This window comes from Pezoporus wallicus, unplaced genomic scaffold, assembly GCF_028554395.1.
Source record: "Pezoporus wallicus isolate ANWC-B61680 ecotype Strahan unplaced genomic scaffold, APGP_CSIRO_Pwel_v1 contig_7902, whole genome shotgun sequence".
In the NCBI taxonomy this organism is placed as follows: Eukaryota; Metazoa; Chordata; class Aves; order Psittaciformes; family Psittacidae; genus Pezoporus; species Pezoporus wallicus.
The window spans coordinates 468,058-490,943 of NW_026641084.1; the positions used below are offsets into that span (position 1 = coordinate 468,058).

Here is a 22,886-nt window from a genome sequence, read left to right on the forward strand (position 1 = left end):
TTTGTGCAATAGAAACTGTTGCACATCTCTCAGTGTAGAGTAGTCGATACTGTAAACTACTGGAAAACTGGTATTAAAACCATGTAATCAACCTTCTGAACTCTATAAATCCCAAGATGCAAGATGCAATTCTACTTCATCAGCGCGTGTCAGTCTAGACTTCAGCCTCAGAAAATGGAGCTGAACAAATTGCAGACAACTGTTTAGAATTTCATCATCCCATACATGTGGCATAAACTCTTCCTGGATTCTAAGTCTTTTGAAAATTTATAGACCATGCAATGACATGAGAACTGCAGATTCCAGTAATTCTCCATTAAATCAGAAGTATTGAATAGTGAGACAGATTTAACAGATTCTTACGTTAAAAATAAAAAATAAAAAAATATCAGAGTTTGGGCTTTTGATTCATCTACTCAATCCAATTCAATCTGCATTGCTTCTGTTTACTGATAGGTTGTGGTAGTGCATTCTATAAGAACTATTAAAGCACCTACCAGGATGAATTGCTGCATTTTTATCCCTTTGCAAATGCACACTGCCATGGAATTCTTTTGCATCCAAGGTTCAATCATAAAAGGTAATACAGTATTTGGCATAAATAGGAAAAAGAACTAATAACACAAATACTTTACTGATCTGTAAGGTACAGTCCCATAGCAATAGATCTAAACACTTGCCATTAAACACTTGGCATTCTTCTTCAATATACTTCAATTGATAAAATCCTTGAACTAATGACTGACGGTAATTTGATGTTTGAATACATTTGTGCAATAATTAAACCTACTTTCATAATTTCAGAAGACCATCTAAAAAAATGAAAGGAATAAAGGAAAAAAATTCCTTTTTTCACACCAAAGTTCTAAAATTGACTTGAGATATGATTCCTAGTTAGGATTCTGAATGGCAGTTCTTCAGCAATTAAAATGGATAGAAAATACTGATTAAAAGGTACAGTGGTTTGGGTTTTACTTTTTCTTGGAGTCTCCCAATGACATCAGTAGATATTGAACTTGACCCTATGTCCTGGGTTCAGCAGTAGCTGTCATGTTTCTCTTTCTTGGTAGCTGGTGCAGTGCAGTGTTTTGACTTTCGGCTCGGGAACAGAGCTGATAACAAGGATGTTTTGGTTTGGCCAAGGACTTTGTGAGCCTCATGCTCTGCCAGGGAGGAGGGGAAGCCAGGAGGAAGCAGAGACAGGACACCTGACCCAAACTGACCAAAGAGGTATTCCATACCACAGCACGTCATGCCCAGGAGGTAACTGGGAGTGAGCCGGAAGGGCTGGGAGACGGCAGGGTTGGAGGAGGTATCGGTTGGTGCTTGGTCGGGCCTGGGTGGTGGGTTGTCGGTCGGCTGGTGGTGAGGTGATGTATTCTCTTCCCTTGTTATTTCCTTAATCGTTATTATCGTTGGTGGTAGCAGTGGTGATCTGTGTTGTACCTTGGTTGCTCGACTGTTCTTTTCTCAACCCGTGGGAGTTGCATTCTTTCCGATTCTCCTCCCCGTCCCTCCAGAAGAGGGAGGAGGGAGAGAAGGGGGGAAGTGAGTGAATGAGTTACCTGACTGGGTTTAAACCACGACAATTGTTTTTGGCGCCCAACGTGGGGCACGAGGGGTTGCGATAACGACAGATCTGATCGGATTAATAGTCATCTGTCACAATGCTGATTTATTGGCTCTCAGAGTTGTTCTTGTTGATCTCACAGCTTCAGAATGCAGTACATTACTTAGAGCCGGTATTTGCTGTGTTAGTGTTTATCAAGTGTGGGGCCTGGGCTAAGGTTCTTGTCTCACTGTGCTTTATGGCAATGGCTTGTAATACGGGCGGGCTCCAGCAGCAGGGCGGGACGGACGTGGCCGTGGACTTGTACGTGCCCGTCCCGCTGCTCTTCACCGGCCTGGCCCTCGCCCTCGCCTCCGCCTTCGTGAGGCCGCGGGGAGCCGAGGGGGAGCGGCCCCGGGAGCCGGCGGCTGCTGAAGCGGCCCGGGAGAGCGGCCCCGGGGAGCAACCGGCGGCGGGAGCGGGGCCGGAGGCCGCGAGGGGACGGCTGCGGGTGGAGGAGGTTGGGGCGGTCGAGGAGAGGAAGAAGGCGGCTGCCGAGCAGCGGGAGAAGGCGGCGGAGGAGCCGAGCCCCGAGGAGGAGCCCAGCCCCGCGACGGCCGAGAGCATCCCCCAGAAGCCGGACGGAGAGAGGTGCGGGGAAGTGGGAGAACGAATTGCCTGACTGGGTTTAAACCAGGACACTCTAGCAGAGGAACTGCCTTACCGAGGTGAGCACATGTCACCCCATGCAACACCTTTGCCCTTCTCAAGCACGGGCTGCTCCAGGAGGCAGTGGCTGAGGCAGCGTTTCCAGCACAGCGAGCTGGCTTCTTGAGATGTTCTAAGGTTCTGGAAAAATGTTATGGACTCATGGGTAGACAAAAGAAGAAGACAAAGAAACTCAGGAGTTTCACCTGACCCTCAAATCTGTAACAAACTATATTTTGCTTCAGCTCCCTATAGATCTCGCTATTAATTTAGCAATACTCAGATCATCAGATCAATAGCTCTTGGCAGCATTTTACTACCAATTTAAAAAGAAGCTGCTTGAAGATCGCTGTTTGTAGAGTATGAATTTCTGGTTCCAATATTGATCCCTCGGCAGACCCACTCTGAGAAGTTTTAATCTACATCCAATCTACATTCCAAAATGGTTGTCTTGAAAATATTGCACTTGGTGCATATCTGTGACAGGAACTAACTTTTTATGAAGATTCTTGCAAAGGTCTCTTTCATTTAACCTAAGGCTATTTTACTACTATCAAAACCTTGCATCATCTCAACCAACCACAACTTTCTGAGCTGAAGAAACCTTTCTAACTAAAGACAGAGCTATGCCCAGTGTGACAGGTTTCTGGGGCAGTAGAGGAAGAATGACAATATCCTATAAAGATCAGTGCTTTAAGACAGGGTTCATTCAGTAACTCAGCATTAATGTGTAAAGGGTGTTCCCAACTTAGTGCGTGGAGTAAAAATCTTGTTCTCTGCCTTCTGATCCCAGCTCCCATCAAGCTGCCTGATTTTTTTAATAGCATAACTTCCTGACCAGATGACTGCTGCTCATTAAGCTCACCAAGATTTCTGCTAAGCAGGTAGGACATTACTGCCCAGTCAAAATGCTGGACAACTAACTGTGATGCTTGTAGGTGTGCTTTTCTTTTCATGCATGCATCATAACATCTCTCCATGTTTGTTTAATGTATAGGAAAAATGGCTCTTCAGACCATGCCACAAACAGATGTGACCGGATCAGACAGGATTCATTCAGATGCTGCTCACGTTTTCTTCCAAACTCTACAGATCGTAACTTCAAAATGTATATTAAGGATTTATGTCCATGTATGAAGTTATAAGAACCTACTTATGAATAGTTGCATAATAAAATAAAAATGTTCTGGACATTTGCTACTTTATTTAAGGGAAAGCTGTGAATTAAAACTATGAATTTTAATTGCTTTTGAGAATGTGAGGTGCATGTAAAATGAAAATGAAAAAATATCCCACCAACTCTATTAGTTTTGGATGAGGATATCAGAACTAGGAAACTTCCAAAAAGTCAGTTTACTCCTGTAACAGGGCTATACAACTTTATCCTTATATCAGTGTGATCTCTTAATGGATAAATATAGAAGATGGTAAAACAAAATTCAATCCTTTTGTGCTGCCAAGGTGATTGCAGGGGCTAATATGTTCCCCATCTCAGATGGTCCACAAGAAGGGTGAGCATGTAAACACTACATTGCTACATTACCCTGTGGTTCTCAGAGGGGCACCCTAAATGAGGGTCCATGAGTTCCACCAGTACATAAGAGCTGTAACCTGACAGCCTGGGCCTGGGTCCATAAAAGGATCTCTGTGCATGTACTGCCTCCCTGACATAGCCCATCACAGGCTGGTCACGGGCCAGCATGCTCTGCTCACAAACTGCAAAGAAACACCTGTTACGTAGCTTCAGACAATAAGAGCTCTCCAGTAAAATTATATCATGTTATCTGTTAAAAAAAAAATAAAAATCCATATTTGCTATTTTACATGAGCAACTTACTAAGACCAGGAAGGTTTCCTCCACTGAATTAAGCTTATATAGAGGTGAATGGACAAATAAGCCTTGACAATAAGAGCATCCTCTCATGTTATCAGCTGAACTTCACTATACTGCTGCATCATGGGTCACAATTACGTTTTTTTATCCCTAGGATTTAACTAGTCCTTTCAGCAGTAATTAATTTTGCCAGATTGGCCATAAAGCTAGGTTTAAGCATGCTTTTTTTACAGATGACTGGTTACATGAATTTATTTTCCTTCGAGCAGACAACAGTACTTTATATCCTATCTTCTCTGCCATGAACTGTGTTAGTGCGTATGCTGACTAGCAACTCAGGACACTAAGTCTGCATTTAGCTTGTAATGACTGCAGATTTGCTGCAAGAGACTTGCAGAATGATAAGGGATGAAGTATGGCATGTCTCACCAGCCATTAGTTTCTAGTATACATACATAACTTCAAATGAAACATATACTTTAGTCAGGAATGATAAGGAAGGACTAACAGGCATTAAGTCAGCACACATAAGAGCACCTATATCATCTTAAATTAAGCATTCTATTTAGTACATGTAAAACATCAAGCAATTTTCTGGGTTGAAATCTGGCTGGATGGCCAAGCCCAAACAGTGGTGGCATCACATTTAGTTGGTGACTGGTCACTAGCGGTGTCCCTCCAGGCTCAGTGTTAGGACGAGTGCTGTTTGCATCTTCAGTGATGATCTGGATGAGGGGATTAAGAGCACCCTCAGTAAATCTGCAGATGATACCAAATCGGGTGGGAGTGCTGATCTGCTGAAGAATAGGGTGGCTCTGCAGAGGGATCTGAACAGTGTTTTCAAACAAAATCTGTAACATCACTACCCGTTATGGTGTTTGACTAATGATGTTGGGCTCACATAAAAATAATAGAGGGCACCCTATAGTGGCCCATATCATACATAAAAACAAACAAATGAACAAACAAACAGTTTGCTGGTCATTACCTCAGAAGAATAGATCCCACAAACCAGTAGATGGTGGAACCAGTGAGATTTCCACAATTCAAAGGGCACTGCCAAAGAATATTTGAAGTGATGTAAAACTGTGATTACTGAAATGACGAGAAAAAGAAAGGAAAAAGCAAAAGGATATTAAACCCAAACCCACTGAACACAAGTAAATGTGCTACAAGTTGATAAGCAAGACTAAGATTTCAAGCTAGTTTCTCCAGAAAAGAGCTTAGAAAATATCTGCCAAGAACTGCTTCTTCTCTACAAGATGAATGTAGTTTTGCTTAAAAGATGTCTTTTTCATTTTTCACTTTCTTGAGTTTCAGTTTTATTTCTGTTTCTCAATAATTAGAATTAATTTTTATAAAATACTTATTTGGATACCAGCAAAAAAAGCAGTTTAGCGACTGGCAGCTTTTTAAAACCAGGAGTAGTTCCCTGCCACAAACTCTTTGTAACAGGACGAAAATATTACTTTCTTTTCTATTTTCAACATCAACTTCTCTATAGCATAATGCTTAATAAGAAAGAAGCTTAAGTACATGATGTTCATTGTGGATCTGCACTGGTAAAAGTCATTTCAATATTGTGAGGGCTGTTTTAATATATAATTGATGTAATGAATGTAAGGCTTAGAAGGAAGTTCTTTTGAATTGAGGGCAAGAAGACAACTGAAGTCATAGACAGACTTAACACACATGCTGGAGATCGTAAATATTTCTGTCCTCAATAACATGTAGCAATTTAGTTTAAACCAAGTTTCTCAGGTAGCGTGATCTTAATCATGTTTTCTTACAGCATGAAGATTAGCTGTTTGCTGAGGTCTCTAGAAAGCAGGATGTAAGAGTGACCCAATACGGATCTAAATTAACTAGAGCTGAATTCCATCGATGATAATCTGTGGGTTTAATTATTCTTGTCTCTTCTCAAATGAACTATGTACATTTTTGACCCTATTATAATAATTTTCTTGAAACTATAATTACAATTTAATAAGCCTAGTGACATAGCAGCAGTGCATAAAGCTGCCATGCAAAATGCTGTGGTTCCAACTTGTCCTGGGTTCAGCAGTAGCAGTCATTTTTTTCTCCTTCTTAGTAGCTGTTGCAGCTCTGTGGTTTTAACTTTCGGCAGGGGAATGGCACTGATAACACCGATGTTTTTGGTTACTTCTCAAATGTTTAGACTGACCAAAGACTTTGTGAGCCTCATGCTCTGCCAGGGAGGAGAGCAAGCCGGGAGGAAGCAGAGACAGGACACCTGACCCAAACTGACCAAAGAGGTATTCCATACCACAGCACATCATGCCCAGGGTGTAACTGAGAGTTACCCGGCAGGGCTGGGAGACTGCGGGATTGGAAGAAGTATCAGTCAGTGCTTGGTCGGGTGGGGTGGGGCAAGTTATTGGTCGGCTGGTGGTGGGGTGATGTATTCTCTTCCCTTGTTATTTCCTTTATCATTATTATTATTGGTGGTAGCAGTAGTGATTTGTGTTATACCTTAGTTACTAAACTGTTCTTATCTCAACCCAGGGGAGTTGCATTCTTTTGATTCTCCTCCCCGTCCCTCCAGGAGTAGGGGGAGGAAGGAAGGGGAGTGAGTGAACGAGCTGCGTGGCTGGGTTTAAGCCACGACACAACTACACTCCTGGGTTTTCATTAATGGCATTCACAGCTCAAGATTTTACACTTAGATGGAGGGTAAGAAAATATATTACCCCTGCTTGTCTTTTTCTTTTTTTAATAATCTTGAGAAGACCCATTCCAGATATTGCAGGGCCGTTTGCCGTTTGCTCCTGGCTGCAATAGAACATTGGCTCAGGCTGGAACATGTCTGTGAACGCTGGCCTGACCCTATGCTGCAGGCCCTTGGGCATGCAGAAGGGACAATCACGTTCTAACTCCTGCCTGAGTTTTGAGTCCTCTCCCTTCAGCAGTAGAGATGAGAAGTGACACAATGACCCATGAGAGCCGTGCACCAGCTACATAGAAAACAATTCACAAGCAATTCTTGTAAAAAAAGCCTCTCCTAGAGCTCGTCATAAGACATGCCCAGCCCACACACAAAATGGGCACTCAACATCCATGACCAGAAACTCTTTTACCCATGGTTTTGTTCTCAAGTATGTTGCTGTTCCTAAGGAGCCCTGTTACGTATTTTGTATAGATTATTACAGTTTGTCAGTTTTTAAACTCATTTACTCTTCAATCCAGTTTAATGTCACTGTGCCAATTCAGAAGGACTAAAATTAACCCACAGATTTTACTCTCATTACTTTGAATGCAAATCAACACCAGAGTTCAGTTTCACGGAACTTTGGTTTCTGTGAGACTTCCCACATTCAAGTTTTCTTCGGAAGTAAAAACGTTACTACAATTTACCTACTTTGCAGGCAAAGACAAAGATTGATTGTGAAAGTCACCATCAATAGGGTTTAATTTAATTTAATTTAAAAAAAATTCTTTTTGCAGATATTGCACATGTTTAAATACATGCTTCTTGTCTTTACATTTAAACCTTATCTGCAGTTTTAAAATGACACTGCAATTTGCTTTTCCCAGATGCATCACTCTTAATCCTAACAGCTACCCAGCTTTTTTACATTTCTATTATCACTATTTAAAGTTTAGAAGACTAATTGTTCCAAATTACATATTCAAATTAGCCTTTCATGAGTTCAAATTAACATACCATAGACGTTTTATTTAATTTGATTCCTGAAATGTCACCAAAGTAATTTGCTTTTAATACATTAATTAGCACAAATTCACAAATTTTTAAGATAAACTCCTCTATGTGAACACTCCTCTTCAAATGCACCCAAAGTCACTCACATCCCAGTGCCACGTTTGCATTCACAAGCCATGCTTCTGCAGGTTTTTTAACATTTGCTGATGCTGAGGCACTCGCTTGCTGCTTTGAATGAACTAAGAAATTCAAAGCAACCTTGGAGATTCTCTGTCTAGGGGAGATAACGCCTCAGATCGAGGTGTTTGGGGGGAGTTTGTTGGCTTTTTTTTTTTATGTTTTCTTCACATTGTGAGGGTTGAAAAGATTAAAGAGGTAGCTAATTCCTTTTGTGAAATTGTCTTATTTAATTAAAACATTTAATGTTGGAATTTTGGTTTCTCCTGTTATAAGTTCACCTGCCATGGGAAGGTGAACACACCATATTTCCTACCTTCTTCGCACTCCTCTCTTTCCCTGAGAGAGCCCCTGAAATATCTTCAGTGCAGAAGGAGAACTCAAGGCCACCCCTTGGTAGTTAAAAAATCATACTTGCAAGACTGGAAACATCTGCCTGTCTGCTTTTTAAAGTTCCTTTATTTCATTTGTTCTTACTGGAATCGCAGTCTCTCAGAACCTACCCAAGAACCAGGCCCTGACACTGCTCTAACACATCTTTGCACTTCCCCAGGTCTGTCAAACACAAGTTCACCAGGTCACTAACTCTTGTATCTAACCCTCCACAGCTGCAAACAGGGCTCTGGAGAACTGGTACCTTGCAGAGAGAACCACTTGTAGTGTGGCTCTCTCTGAACAGTAGCTCTTGGTGGGGACACCCTTCCAGCCCCTTCGGTCTTGGCTTAAATGTGTTGCCCTTAATTCAGTAACTCTTAAAAAGCTCCTTCCAGAGGTTTTGAGCATAATGTGACATGTCTCCAGTAGACATTTCTCCAACATTAACTTGCATACAAATAACACATTTATGCCTAAGAAGTTCCTCATTTATAGTATCAATGGAAGTATGCACAACTTTAGAAACCTTGAGTACCTTAAAAGACATCTTAGTTCAAGGAAAAATTTTAAAGTGTTCAAATATCTTGCGTTTCAGGGCAGGATAAGAAATACAAGCAAGCTGTAGCCAATATTCCCATTTCTGCTACTGGTGGATCCTAACAAAAAAGGTGCTCTCGTGAGACCTCACTTGGAGCATTGTGTCCAGTTCTTGTGTCCTCAACATAAAAAGGACATGGAACTGTTGGAACAAGTCCAGAGGAGGCCACGAGGATGATCAGGGACTGGAACATCTCCTGTATGAATACAAGCTGGGGCTGCTCAGCCCCTTCTCAGAGAAGAGGCGGCTATGTGGAGATCTCACAGCAGCTTTCCAGTATCTGAAGGGGGGCTACAGGGATGCTGGGGAGGGACTCTTCATTAGGGACTGTAGTGACAGGACAAGGGGTAATGGGTGCAAATGGGGAAGTTTAGATTGGATATAAGGAGGAAGTTTTTTACTGTAAGGGTGGTGAGGCACTGGAATGGGTTACCCAGGGAAGTTGTGAATGCTCCATCCCTGGTGGTGTTCAAGGCCAGGTTGGACAGAGCCTTGGGTGAGATGGTTTAGTGTGAGGTGTCCCTGCCCAAGGCAGGGGTTTGGAACTATATGATCTTAAGGTCCTTTCCAATCCTAACTATTCTATGATTCTATGATGTGCTCAGTGCGAGGGATGAAGGGCAGTGTGGAACACAGCCTGCAGCCAGAGCAATACCCATGTCAGCTGGTGCTCCTCAAATACAAAAGCAGAAAGTTATCTTTAATACTCAGAAAAATGGCTCAAGTGGAAACACATACTTCCCTGCCCATTGCAAGACTACATTCCTTGAGTCACTGCCTTTTTGGGGCGGGTTGTTTTCTGAAAAATCTCATCCATGGGATCAACTCCCAGTCCCAGGATAACCAGCCTTTTTTCCACCACACACCTCCTTTGCAGGCAGTGTTGGGGCAACTTCTACAAGACTGAATCTTTCAAAAGTTTTGAGAAGGGAAAAAAATAAATAAAATAGAAATCCACTGAGTGGAGATAGTATTACAGTTGAAATTGAATGTAGTGTTTGTATTTATCTCTTTCAGTGATTCAAAATGGGGTTTGTGTCTTTCATTATCTACAGTCTGTATTACAAACAGAACAGAAAACTTTTCAAAAGAAACAGTTTTCTATCAAATACAAAGCCACTGGGTTCAAATCCATCTTTGGTATCTGTCTTTTGATAGTTCCAGGCTGGAATGATTTGAACTGGCACAAAATTCTCTTCACCCCCTCTGCAGACTTGTTCTCCACTCACTAGTGAGGAGTCTCTAAAATAGTTCAGAAAGAGTAAAGGTGCAGGATCCTAAAGAACAAATCATTTTCTCACCATTGGAAAGAAATCCCTTTGCAGTACAGCAGCAGAACAGGCCGTAAATATATGTCATTACAACATACACCATTTCCACTACAGAAACAGATTTTCATTCATTAGTATTACCACATTTCCATAAAATCTAGAGAGGAAAACCTAGCTCAGAATGAATCTGCCTGAAGAGCCTCCCTTAAGTTTTCTTAGCAACTTGACATTAAATGTTTTTATTAACTTATTATTCCCAAACTCAAGATCAATTAAGAAATGGAACTACTCTGACAGGCATTCAGAACAGAGTAGACTGTTTCAGCTGGAAGGGACCTGCAAGGATCATCTGGTCCAACTGCCTGACCACTTCAGGGCTGACCCAGTTAAAGCCTGTCATTAAGGGCACTGTCCAAATGCATTGTGCCTTCGAGCACTCATGCACATAGATACACAGCAGCACTGACAATATAGCATGAACAGTAAAAATATACTATATGTATTCCTATAACATTGCTTTTTTGAAGTCAGCTGAACAACAATAAGCCTTTTCAACCTTGACTTTCAGCAGATAGGTAATAGCAGTTAATCTGCAGTAGCAAAGCTGACACTGATTATAAAATGATGCATATCTGATGGTCATTTTATTTCTTATTACAGTCCATGTTTAAAATTAAATTTTCCCCTAGAAACTAAATTACTTTAAGATCTTTCTCCTTGGACTACTTTTGGATCTGGTATTACTATGAAATATGATGCAATTCCCATTTAAACACATTTAGCAGCAGCCACATGCGCCTTCTCCCTAGGACCAGGAGAAGCTGGAAAGGAGCCTGTATGCTTCTTACTCCTGATCCTGAGCCCCAGCCCTGCACTGTTAATGTTTCCTGGGCTGAGACATGAAAATTTCTGCTTTATTCAGTCACACATACTGACAGGCAACACTTGACTTTGAATCTGCATAAACAAAAATTCAGAGATCTCAAACTTCAGTGACTTTGTTGTGTTTGTATCTTTACATATTTACTAAATATATGATGTTTGCACTACAACAACACAAGAACAAAGTGGTCAAGACATCAATCCCTTTCATTTGTAATGTATCTGCTGAGTGACAGAGACTGCAGCTGCTGCTTCCATACCTCATATGACTGCATAGAGGGGATCTGCAAGGGGGAAAATTTAACCTACCTATGGTACTTTAATAAAGGATTAGTCTTCCGCTAGATGCATGAAAGCTGCAGCTTGAATTCTAATACCTAGCAAAATATTTGCCAGGTACCACATGGCCCATCTGAAGCTCTCTAAGAGAAATTCACCTTCAGTCAGAGCCCCAGGAAAACCAGGATCTCCACTGCACATGATGCTATTAGGTTCCTCTTCCCATACTTAAATGTTTATCAAGTGAACTTTGCTTGTTACTTACTGTAACAGCATATAACCAGCTTGATTTACAATAAACCACTTTCAGTACTAATTCCCCAAATTTGGCAAAACCCCAGCACTGGGTAGAACTCTCTTCCTCCTTGTGCTGGATTCAAGCCAGACTAATGCAGTGGTGCCTGATTTACACAAGCAGACAGCTCTGAGCATGCAGAAAAGTTGCATCAGTTGATCTGAAGATATTGTCAAATCATGAGAAGCAGCTTCTGCAGACTTCTACATGTCCTCTCATTCAAGCCAGGTTTAGATGAGCCTAATCCACTGGAATTAGCATTTTCTGTGTGATTTAACCTACAAACAATACAGCACCATACCACAAATTCATAGTTATGTGGTTCAGTGAGAAGGGATGGAAAGGAAAATGATGGAACTCTGGGAAGCACAGTGCAGCTCTGAGAAAAGCAGATGCAGTGCAGCTCTTGCTGCACAAGAGATCTCTGTGTGAGCTGGAGAATCCATCTCTGTTTGCTTCAGAGCTGAACAGTGAGACTGTCCCACTGATTAAACAAAAGGGGGGGGGGGGGGGGGGGGGGGGGGGGGGGGGAAATGTCCTTAATAGCCTGTATATGAAACACACTTATCCTGTTCAGCTTGATTTCATATCATTGCTTTTGATTTATACATGGTGATTTTTTTTCCATTCTCATCATGCGTCCTCTTCAGTCACAGATTTAATTAAGATTAGGAAAATGAAAAGGCACTGAGAATTAGTCAGATTTCTGAGACAGCATCTGTTACTATTATTCATTCAGGACTAGCCAGCAAAGATCATGCATACAGCACATTCTGAGGGCAGGGTATATATACCATATGGTAATTTCTTATTGATGGAATACACGTAATTTTGTACTGTATAGATGCCAAATATGATTAATAATTTTTGTGTAATCTCATGGGTCCCTTGCCAAATATGATTAATAATTTTTGTGTAATCTCATGGGTCCCTTGTCTGGGCTCAGTTTGTGGAAGGTACAGTTCTGCAGAATACTTTGATCAGCTGGCAGAGACCTGAACACATAAAACATGTTTTACTTTCTTCTTAATGAAAGCTACTTAATACAAGATCAGGTACAGCCATGGAAAAGCAACAGGAAAGCCATCACAGATTCATGTTGAAAGAAGAAATAGTAGAGAAACAGTCAGAAAAGAAACCCAGAGCAGTGAATAAACTGTAATGTGTTGGATTCTTGTGTGAACAGAGCCCCTCCACCACTGCTGCTCACCTCTTCTCTGCTTCCAGCAACATTTTCCAGGCTCCCATCAAATTTTACATGTGTGTGCCCCATGCTGGCCACAGAGCTTCTGTCATTCCCGGTCCTCACCTGTACTGAACAACAACCCAGAGTGTCCCCTGGGGTATCATGTTCACATGAAAATTCTAACATCTCCATTTACAAGGACTTGTACTACAAGAAAGCAATGGTCCTTTAATGCTTGAGTGAACATGGCCATGATCACACCAGCTGAAAAGGTCACTTCACTTGTTAAAATCAGTGAGAAAAACTTTGGTGGTAAATTAATGGAAATACTGAAGATAAAAAAATAGAACTCAATCATGTATGAAGTTTAACAAAAGTAAAGAATTTAATTCCAAGTGGTCATCCTGTTGAGGGTTTGCATTAATTAAGTGATTCTCCTGCTGGAGGCCTAAGATGACACCTGATAAGTATATGTGAATGGCTACAGATACATGTAAGAACATGGCAAAGTAGTGAACAAACAAACATAAAAATGTAAAAGTCTACAGCTTTTGAAAATACATTGACAAAATTTTATCTTGAAAAATCTGTGCCAGTTTTACATTCAAATTACTCACAAGCATGTTTTCCTACAGTGGTACACCTTATTGCTATTTCCCTGCTCTGCTCCTCCTTCCACCCCCCTGACAAAAAGAACATATAATGGAATTTAAACTCACAGCATATATTTGAGACAGACAGTGTAATCTGAGCTGCAAACCCACAAATGAGTAATAACAGATATCCCAGAACACTTGACAACCAACCAGAAACACTTAACTTGCAGCAAACACAGATGTGTTACAGGGGGTTTAAGCATGAGAATACATGTGCAGGTTAGAAACATTTAAATCGTTCTTAAAGTGCCAATGAGAAATACCCTCAGGAAAACCAATTATATATTCAAAGCGAGCTGCTTAGCTGCGCACTGAAATCTGAAAACAGAGGTCTCACAGTACAGTTTGATGAACAAGGGGGAACTGCACCATGCAACCTGACACTGAAACACTGGGGGCCACAAGAGCCGCCGTGCTGTGCAGCCCTGCTGCTCACTGCCCAGAAACACAAGGAATTGAAGGCTTATATTTTCTTCATCTACAAGGTTCTGTAATGACTTTCTAGACTCAAACTACAACAAGGCTTTGTAATCTACATACCCAACATAAAAAGTGATTTTCCCCTAACCCTGTACACACACACACATTCCTCACTGTGAGCAATGGTGGCATCAACCTTTTCCCAGGGAGAAATTTCAAACTGACAAATTGCAAGTCTTCTGTGGAGAAGTTTGATACACAGGTCTTAGGCTGTATTTGTGCTTGTAGCATTCCTGTAAGGCATGACAGAGACACCTGCCCATTTCACCGGTAGGAATGAGGGTCCAAAATTAAGGAAATGAAATTAAAAAAAACAACCCAAAACAACAGACACTCCTTTAGAGGGATGCTTGTGAGAATTGCATTACTGCCCACCCGCACTATAAGATGCTGAGGTGAGCAGCTCGAGAGAGGACGCCTTCAACACCTCAGCGGGCCGAAGCTCAGCGTCCAGGAGCCTCAACTGAGAGCGGCGAGAGCCACCGAGGGAGCCTCGAGTCCTCTCCAGGACCTGCCCAGGAGCCGGCAGCTCCGCTGAGGCGAGCAGGGACTCACAGGGTGCGGAGCCAGGAGGGGCGGCACCAGCCCTGGGTGGGTAAAAACCTGCCCCGGGAGCGCGGCGAGCAGGGAGGGCCGGGGCGGTTTGTGCGGCCGCTCGTGAGGGGCGGTGAGCACTCGGCGTGTGAGCAGGGCCCGGGCCGGGAGCTCTGCTCTGGCTGCCCCGGCGGTGGCAGCGAAGGCACCCAGACAGAGCCGGTGAGAGGGGAGGGAGGCTGCAGTGCAGAGCTCGGGGTGCAGAAAGTGCCTGCACCGCTCTGGTGAGGGGAGGGGGCACGGTGGGCAGGGCTGCTCTCGGTGCTCCCTGGTGGAGGTGCTCCTGCAGCAGGGGCTGAGCTGCGGGGCGCTGTCAGTAGGCTGCGAGGTGTCAGGGAAGCTGAGAGGAAGCGGCTCTGCTTGCTCCTGGCCCAACCTGTGCAGGGGCCTCAAGCGTCCATCATAGCTCATGGAGGAAAGAAGGAGGCCGTTAACCCAGGAAACTGGGAAATAGTGACATAAAAACAACCAAAAAAAAAAAAAAAAGGAGGAAAAGGACAATCAAAAGCAAGGGGCTTCCTCCTAAATCTGTTGTCCCCACGCAGAACTGCTTTGCTGTCCTGCTGGGGGCTAATGAGGAAATGCACTCGAGCCAGGAACAGCCGGCTGATGCACTGGTAAAGAAGATCTCTACTGGTGCTGCCAGGAAAAAGCGGCGGGTCGTAGTGGTAGGGGACTCTGCTTTGAAAGGCACAGAGGCACCCATCTGCCGGCCTGACCCAGTCTCAAGGGAGGTGTGTTGCCTACCAGGGGCACGGATCAGGGGTGTGGCAGAGAGGCTGCCTGCTCTAGTAAGTCCCACGGACTATTACCCACTCCTGGTGATCCATGTGGGTGCTAGGGATATAGATAGCAGTAGCCTGGAGAACATAAAGAAGGACTACAGAGCCCTGGGAGAGGTAGTTAGGGGCTGTGGAGCTCAGGTGGTCTTTTTGTCAATTCTCCAGGATACAGAGGAGGGCCCTAAAAAAGCCAGGAGGATTGGCCAGGTTAACAAATAGTTAGAAGGGTGGTGCCATAGTCAGAGGTTTGGGTGTATTAAACACGGAACCCAAGTTTGTAGGCCAGGTCTACTGGGGGCTGGTGGAGCTGTTTTGAGGCTTGCCAGGCTGGTCAAGGATGCTTTAAACTAGATGTGTTGGGGGAGGGGGGCATCATTCCATGCCAGCACTCCCAGTCAGCTGCCAGCACCTACAATAAATGCCTGGAGCAACGTAGAGATATCCCAGCCACTCCAGCCAATGAGCTGGGTTCATTTGGAGCTTGGCTCAGATGCCTCCATACAAACGCCCGTAGCATGGGGAACAAACAAGAGGAATTAGAGATGTGTGCATGTCTATGGGGGTATGATACCATTGGTATCACAGAAACATGGTGGGATGGCTCCTATGACTGGAGTGTTGGAATGGAAGGTTACAGGCTCTTTAGAAAAGACAGGCCTGGAAGGTGGGGAGGGGGAGTTGCCCTTTATGTTAGGGATAGGCTGGAGAGTGTGGAACTCTGTCTGGGGAGAGGTGAGCAGTCCACAGAGAGTTTGTGGGTCAGAGTTAAAGGGAGAACAGCAATGGGAGACATTGCTGTGGGGATCTGTTACAGACCGCCTGATCAAGAGGAATCTGTGGATGAAGCGCTCTATAGACAGATGGAAAAAGCCTCACACTCGCAGGCCCTTGTCCTCATGGGTGACTTCAACCACCCTGACATCTATTGGAGCAATGGTACGGCCCAGCACAAGCAATCCAGGAGGTTCCTCGATTGTGTGGAAGACAACTTCCTTCTGCAAGTAATAGAGGAGCCGACAAGGAGAGGTGCCATGCTTGACCTCGTGCTCACCAACAGGGAAGGGCTGGTAGGAAATGTGATACTCCAGGGCAGCCTTGGTTGCATCAATCATGAGATGCTCGAATTTGAGATCCTCAGGACAGTGAGAAGAGCGTGCAGCAAGCTCACTGCCCTGGACTTCAAGAGAGCAGACTTTGGCCTCTTCAGGAACCTGCTTTAGTAAGGTCCTATGGGATACAGCCCTAGAGGGCAGGGGGGCGAAGACTGTTGGTTGATGTTCAAGGATCACCTGCTACAAGCTCAGGAGTGTTGCATCCCAACTAGAAGGAAGTGCAGCAGGAGGGCCAGGAGACCTCCTTGGGTGGATAAGGAGCTGCTGAGGAAACTTCAATGGAAAAAGGCTTATAAAAGGTGGAAGCAAGGACAGGCGGCCTGGGAAGAATACAGGGATGTTGTCCGGGAAGCTAGGGACCAGGTTAGGAAAGCTGAGGCCCAGTTAGGATTAAACTTGTCTAGGGATGTGAAAGATAACAGGAAGGGATTCTATAGGTACGTAGTGAATAAAAGACAGACTAGGGACAACATAGGCCCACTCAGGAAGCTCTTGGGAGAACTGGCTACCCTGGATTTGGAGAAGGCTGAGGTTCTGAATGACTTCTTTGCCTCAGTCTTCACTGGCAAAGGCTCTGACCACACCACGCAAGCCTTGGAAGGCAGACGAAGGGACTGTGAGAATGAAGACCTGAGGCCCACTGAAGGAGAGGATCTGGTTCAAGACCATCTTAAGAACCTGAACATGCACAAGTCCATGGGTCCTGATGAGATCCACCCGCGGGTCCTGAAGGAGCTGGTGAATGAAGTTGCTAAGCCACTGTCCATCATACTTGAAAAATCATGGCAGTCAGGTAAAGTTCACGAAGACTGGAAAAAGGGAAATATAACCCCCATTTTCCAGAAGGGGAAAATGGATGACCTGGGGAATTACAGCCCAGTCAGTCTCATTTCTGTGCCTGGCAAAATCTTGGAGCAGATTCTCCTGGAAGGCATGCTAAGGCACATGAAAAACAACAAGGTGCTTGGTGACAGCCAGCATGGCTTCACTGAGGGGAAATCCTGCCTGACCAATTTGGTGGCCTTCTATGATGGGGCTACAGAACTGATGGACGGGGTAGAGCAGTTGATGTCATCTACCTGGACTTGTGCAAAGCGTTCGACACTGTCCCACACGACATCCTTGTCTCTAAATTGGAGAGACATCAATTTGATGGATGGACCACTCGGTGGATAAAGAACTGGCTGGATGGTCGCACACAAAGAGTTGTGGTCAATGGCTCAATGTCCGGCTGGAGACCAGTAACGAGTGGTGTCCCTCAGGGATCGGGGTTGGGACTGGTCTTGTTCAACATCTTCGTCGCTGACATGGACAGTGGGATTGAGTGCGCCCTCAGCAACTTTGCCGATGACACCAAGCTGTGTGGTTCGGTTGATACCCTGGAGGGAAGGAATGCCATCCAGAGGGACCTTGACACGCTTGTGAGCTGGGCTGATGCCAACCTCATGAACTTTAACCATGCCAAGTGCAAGGTCCTACACCTGGGTCGGAGCAATCCCAGGCACAGCTACAGGTTGGGCAGAGAAGAGATTCAGAGCAGCCCTGCAGAGAAGGACCTGGGGGTGTTGTTCCATGAGAAACTGAACATGAGCTGGATTCAGTGTGCGCTCGCAGCCCAGAAAGGAACCGTATCCTGGGCTGCATCAAAAGGAGCGTGACCTGCAGGTTGAAGGAGGTGATCCTGCCCCTCTGCTCTCGTGAGACCTCACTTGAAGTATTGTGTGCAGTTCTGGTGTCCTCAACATAAAAAGGACATGGACCTGTTGGAAGAAGTCCAGAGGAGGCCATGAGGATGATCAGGGGACTGGAGCACCTCCTGTATGAAGACAGGCTGAGGAAGTTGGGGCTGTTCAGCCTGGAGAAGAGAAGGCTGCGTGGAGACCTCATAGCAGCCTTCCAGTATTTGAAGGGGGCCTAGAGGGATGCTGGGGAGGGACTCTTCATTAGAGACTGTAGTGATGGGACAAGGGGTAATGGGTTAAAACTTAAACAGGGGAAGTTCAGGTTAGATATAAGGAGGAAGTTCCTTACTGTGAGGGTGCTGAGTCACTGTAATGAGTTGCCCAAGAAAGTTGTGAATGCTCCATCCCTGGTGGTGTTCAAGGCCAGGTTGCACAATGCCTTGAGTGATATGGTCTGGTGTGAGGCATTCCTGCCGATGGCAGGGGTTGGAACTTGGTGATCTTAAGGTCCTTTCCAACCCTAACTATCCTATGATTCTATGATTCTGCATCTGCAGTATTAAGGGTTGCAGAAAACCCACATAGTCTGTGGCTAGAGCACAGAATTAAACTTCGTTGCACCTGTTGAATGGTAAATTAACACACATGTGTTTGTATTATAATTTTTCAAAGCTGCCTCAAAATAAATATAAGTAAATATGAATTGTATAAATTAAGTATAGTTTCACTTTCATGTAATCTCATACCTACAGTGTCTGAAGACACACTAATAGGTGAAGACTGCTTGTTCTTGGGTTCACGCATAACAGTTCAATACAAAAGACAGCACCCTATGCAAGAACAGGTCTCTCTCTTTGGGCAAGTTATGTCTCCAGTGCTGCACAATGCTAATTCCACCTCAGCAATGTTAATAACTACACTGCTGGTAATACTGCAGAAAAAGGTTGCACCTTCACCTACCAGTGTGCTAGCTTGTTAAGAGATTAGGCACTCCAAACTTTCCAGACGAGAGAGAAAACAATCATTAAAGTTTAGATAAGGAATGGAAACATCTGAAAAACTTTGGACAGAGAACAGCAGTTTCTATGAACAGACAGATAAGCAGAAGAAAGGTATAAGCAAACTGCACGTATTGAAACTATCCACCAAGTAACTTCAGGAGCCTTTCATATTTCTGCCAGCACTGTGAAACACTTTTTCTGATTTTGTTTCCAAAGATTTTGGCAAGTTAAGAATCAAGACTGATTCACAGCCTTTGTATTTCTTTTTCATACACATTTTCCTGATAATTTATTTGAAGGTGACCATTCAATCTGGAGTAGTATTTTGTACAGAGAGGACAGATTATAAGAGTAAGTGACATAGGAAGACCTCAACAACAACACTGCTCAAGAGGAGCCAATCTCATCAGTGGGCAAATTCACTCTGTAACATTTCTGAGAGTGTAATTAACACCTACTCTGGAAGAGGCAGATTCTGAGCTTGTTAAACGTCCAATTCTATACGCAGAGAGGCATCCATGAGATCTGTCTGCTATCCAGCATTGCGACCCAATGTTTTTCCCAGGTTACTGTGCTCAGAGCTAAGGAGTCTGATGGGTCCTAGTTTGCTGCCCAAAGCCAATTTATCAGCAGTGAACAAAACAAGCCAGTGTATAGCTCACATGTTGGCTTACACCAGAACCTCAAACTTACCATCTCCTACAGCCAGCCAGGCTTCTTCCACAGGTACTGCACATTTTTACTGACAGAACCAAGGGATTGCAGGGAGATTAGATTAGATTATATTACATTCCCTTTCTGCCAAAAAAGGGCTCTTGACTGTCTATCTGGAACATTAAAACAGTGTTGAGTGTCACAGAATCAATGAAAATGTTACGCAACAGAAAATTCCCAAGAAAAACTGTATTTCTGTTTCTGCTTTTAAACTCTCAGAATTCCTCTTTTTGGTCCTCCTGAACAGGTTACTTCAATTTTTGCTCTCAGAATAAATTGCTCACACTATTTCAGGAAACATACCACAGTGTTCTTGCTGCTGCCAGTGCTTTCCCGGGTCCTGCTGCGCTCAGCCCCGCACACCTGGTCAGCAGCACAGGAAGCACCAGGTTAAGAGACCAACAGACCTCTGTCATTCCACTGCCCTTTCAGTTTCTGTCACACAAATTCCCTTGTGATTCTCCTGCTCCAAGTGCAAATTGGTTCTCAGTCAAGCTCTACGAAACAATCTCTCACTTGCGCTTCTCAACATGTCTTGTCAACGCTATGCTTTTTGGATTATTCACAACATAATTCCACCTCCTTCTGCAATTATCACCTTCTCTGTTAATCTAGTTTTAATGGTTGAAGGTCTTCCTGCAGCATACTGCTACCTAGATGCCCTTTTTTTAAGCTTGGCAACCACATGTATTTGTCCAATGGAAATACTTTTCCCAGGATTTACTAATCTCTGACAATATTCTTCATACCTGGCCTTGGGTTACAGAAAAGAAACTTCTCCCTGTTCTGTTTAAATTTAATATTTGGTGATCCCCTGAGGAAGCCCTTTGATGTGTCTTTGGCTTTTATTTTGGCTAGAGGCCCAGACTCAGAATGAAGCCTTGCAGGCAGTCTACCACAGCACAAGCAGCCGGAAAATAGAAGTGCTCAGTGGGCGTGGCAGCCTGGGCACCTGTACCCACAGGCTGTTCAATACTCAAGCTTGATGTGCAGTTCTCCCAGGGCAGCACAGAATCAGGAAGGGAGACAGCCTAGGTGATGGGCTGAAATGAGATAAATTTTTACCAACCTCCTTAGATAAAGATTTGCTCTGGGATTATGTTTATGTTGATACTGAATTTAATATGCAAAAAATCTTAATGTCAGATTTTATCATTTTTGTAATAATTTAGCAAATCTATAAAGGTGAGGCCAGTCTGCTATCAACAGGGAGAAAAGGTTATCACTTGAACAGGGACAGTAGAATTGGCACCTGGCATGTCAAGACAATCAAGCACATCACCCAGCATGCATGTGCTCCTGCTAACAGACCAGAAATCTTAATTCTGAAAGACACTGCTATCACAGAAAACATGCAAGTTTCTACAGCATCGTGTATACCAGACAGCAGGAAGAAAATAGACAGCTATTAAAGGCTTCCTTGGAACCAACATAAATACCCGTTTTCACTTGTGGCTTAAAATTTCTCTAGCTGTACTATCAGAAATGATTTATCTTCTTTCATTTTTCACATTATCTGTAAATAGTTTATTCCCACTAGTGTTACTGTAAGAACCATTTGTCACCATTTGTAAGAGGAGGGTGCCTGGCTAATTCCAGGCAAGATGAATTGCCCTTCTCACCTCGCAAAAAACCCTTATAATCAGTCAAGCCCTTTCTTCTGAATTAAAACAGTATTTTGGAAACCAACAGGTACCTCCAACTTGGTTTTCTCTTCATATTCTGATACTTAGGATGATAGGTGCCACTGTATTTGCTACTAATTATGATGCAAATTTGTAGAAAGCAACTTACTTTAAAAAGTTTCATAAAGTATTAAAGTACATGGAAAAAATACTAGAACACAGCAGTACATAGTTAAACATTAAATATATTAATATATCCTAATAATAAATGTTTGTCAACTACAGATTTAACTTGACTATCCCCCCTTCTCCTTTTTAATTGACTCACCTTCCAGTGTGCAAACTTGTTCTAAAAGAGCATCTTTCCTAAATGCCACTGGATTCATTTCCAGCTGGAGTCACCCACATGTATCACTGTGCATCACACACTGATTAAGAAAAATTTTATATGTAAGATACAAATGATAAATTAATGCATAAGGATCAACAGTCTTGGAGACCTTACTACTGGTAAGAACCCTGCTTAAGCAATATATTTTAAACACTGGAAAATGCTCAGTGGTCAATGCTGAGTGTCAAGGCTTCCCTCAGCACTGAAAAACTTAAAACTGGATAGTAAGAAGTTATTAAAATGAGCCTTTTTAAGGCTCAATCTATTAGTAATTGGTAATGACCAGCCTGCAGAACTTCATTTGTGACACCAGTAGAACAGAAATCATAATGCTAGTTAATAACCTGAAAGCACTTTGCTACTAAAATACTGAATCATTTCTTTAATATTAAACAGTACATTTACTCTGTAAATGATGAATGCACAGTGTTAGCCAGCCAAGACTTTTCCTTAGTAAAAAAGGAACAGAAATCACTGTGAACCCCACAGTCCTTTCTCCTACAAAGCACTCTTTGAGGTCAATGGAAAATTTGGCTATTAAAGAATGCTGAACTCTGACCTCACACAACATAAATCATACTTGGTTTTGAAAATAACCTCCCATTCTAGGTCTGGAGAGATTTCAGGTCAGGAAAAACAGGACATCCTTTTCATATTATCCTTTCCTGGAGGTCACAATACCAGAAAGGTTCTGACTCAGCCTGGCAAACCATCCCAGCCCCCTCATTCACTGGTCTTGTTTATCACCTACTTATTTCTTCTGGTAGGATTGTCCTGGGTTCAGGATATATGAGGAGTAACAAAGACCATGAATCTATTTCATGCAGTGAAAGTGAAGCAGCATTTATCATTAGGTACATCAAGCACAGTGAAAAGGAATGCTGCCAATAAGTTTAATGTGCTTTTCTAAACTAAAGCAAACCGTAAGTGATACTGAAAAAGGAGAGAATGAAAACTGAACAACTTGGTTTTATCAGTCAGGGTATTTTGGGTGAGCAATGTCTAAAACTAGG

At 43.3% G+C, this 22,886-nt stretch overlaps 1 long non-coding RNA gene across 1 annotated transcript; it reads right to left on the reverse strand.

Annotated features, from left to right (window-relative positions):
• Positions 1–13,385: 13,385 nt before the first annotated feature.
• On the reverse strand, positions 13,386–22,287 carry LOC130606027 (uncharacterized). Its single transcript, XR_008973853.1, has 2 exons — positions 21,811–22,287; positions 13,386–13,519 (listed from the first exon to the last, which is right to left on the reverse strand). It is a non-coding gene; the product is annotated as an uncharacterized LOC130606027 (long non-coding RNA).
• Between the last annotated feature and the right edge of the window lie 599 nt (positions 22,288–22,886).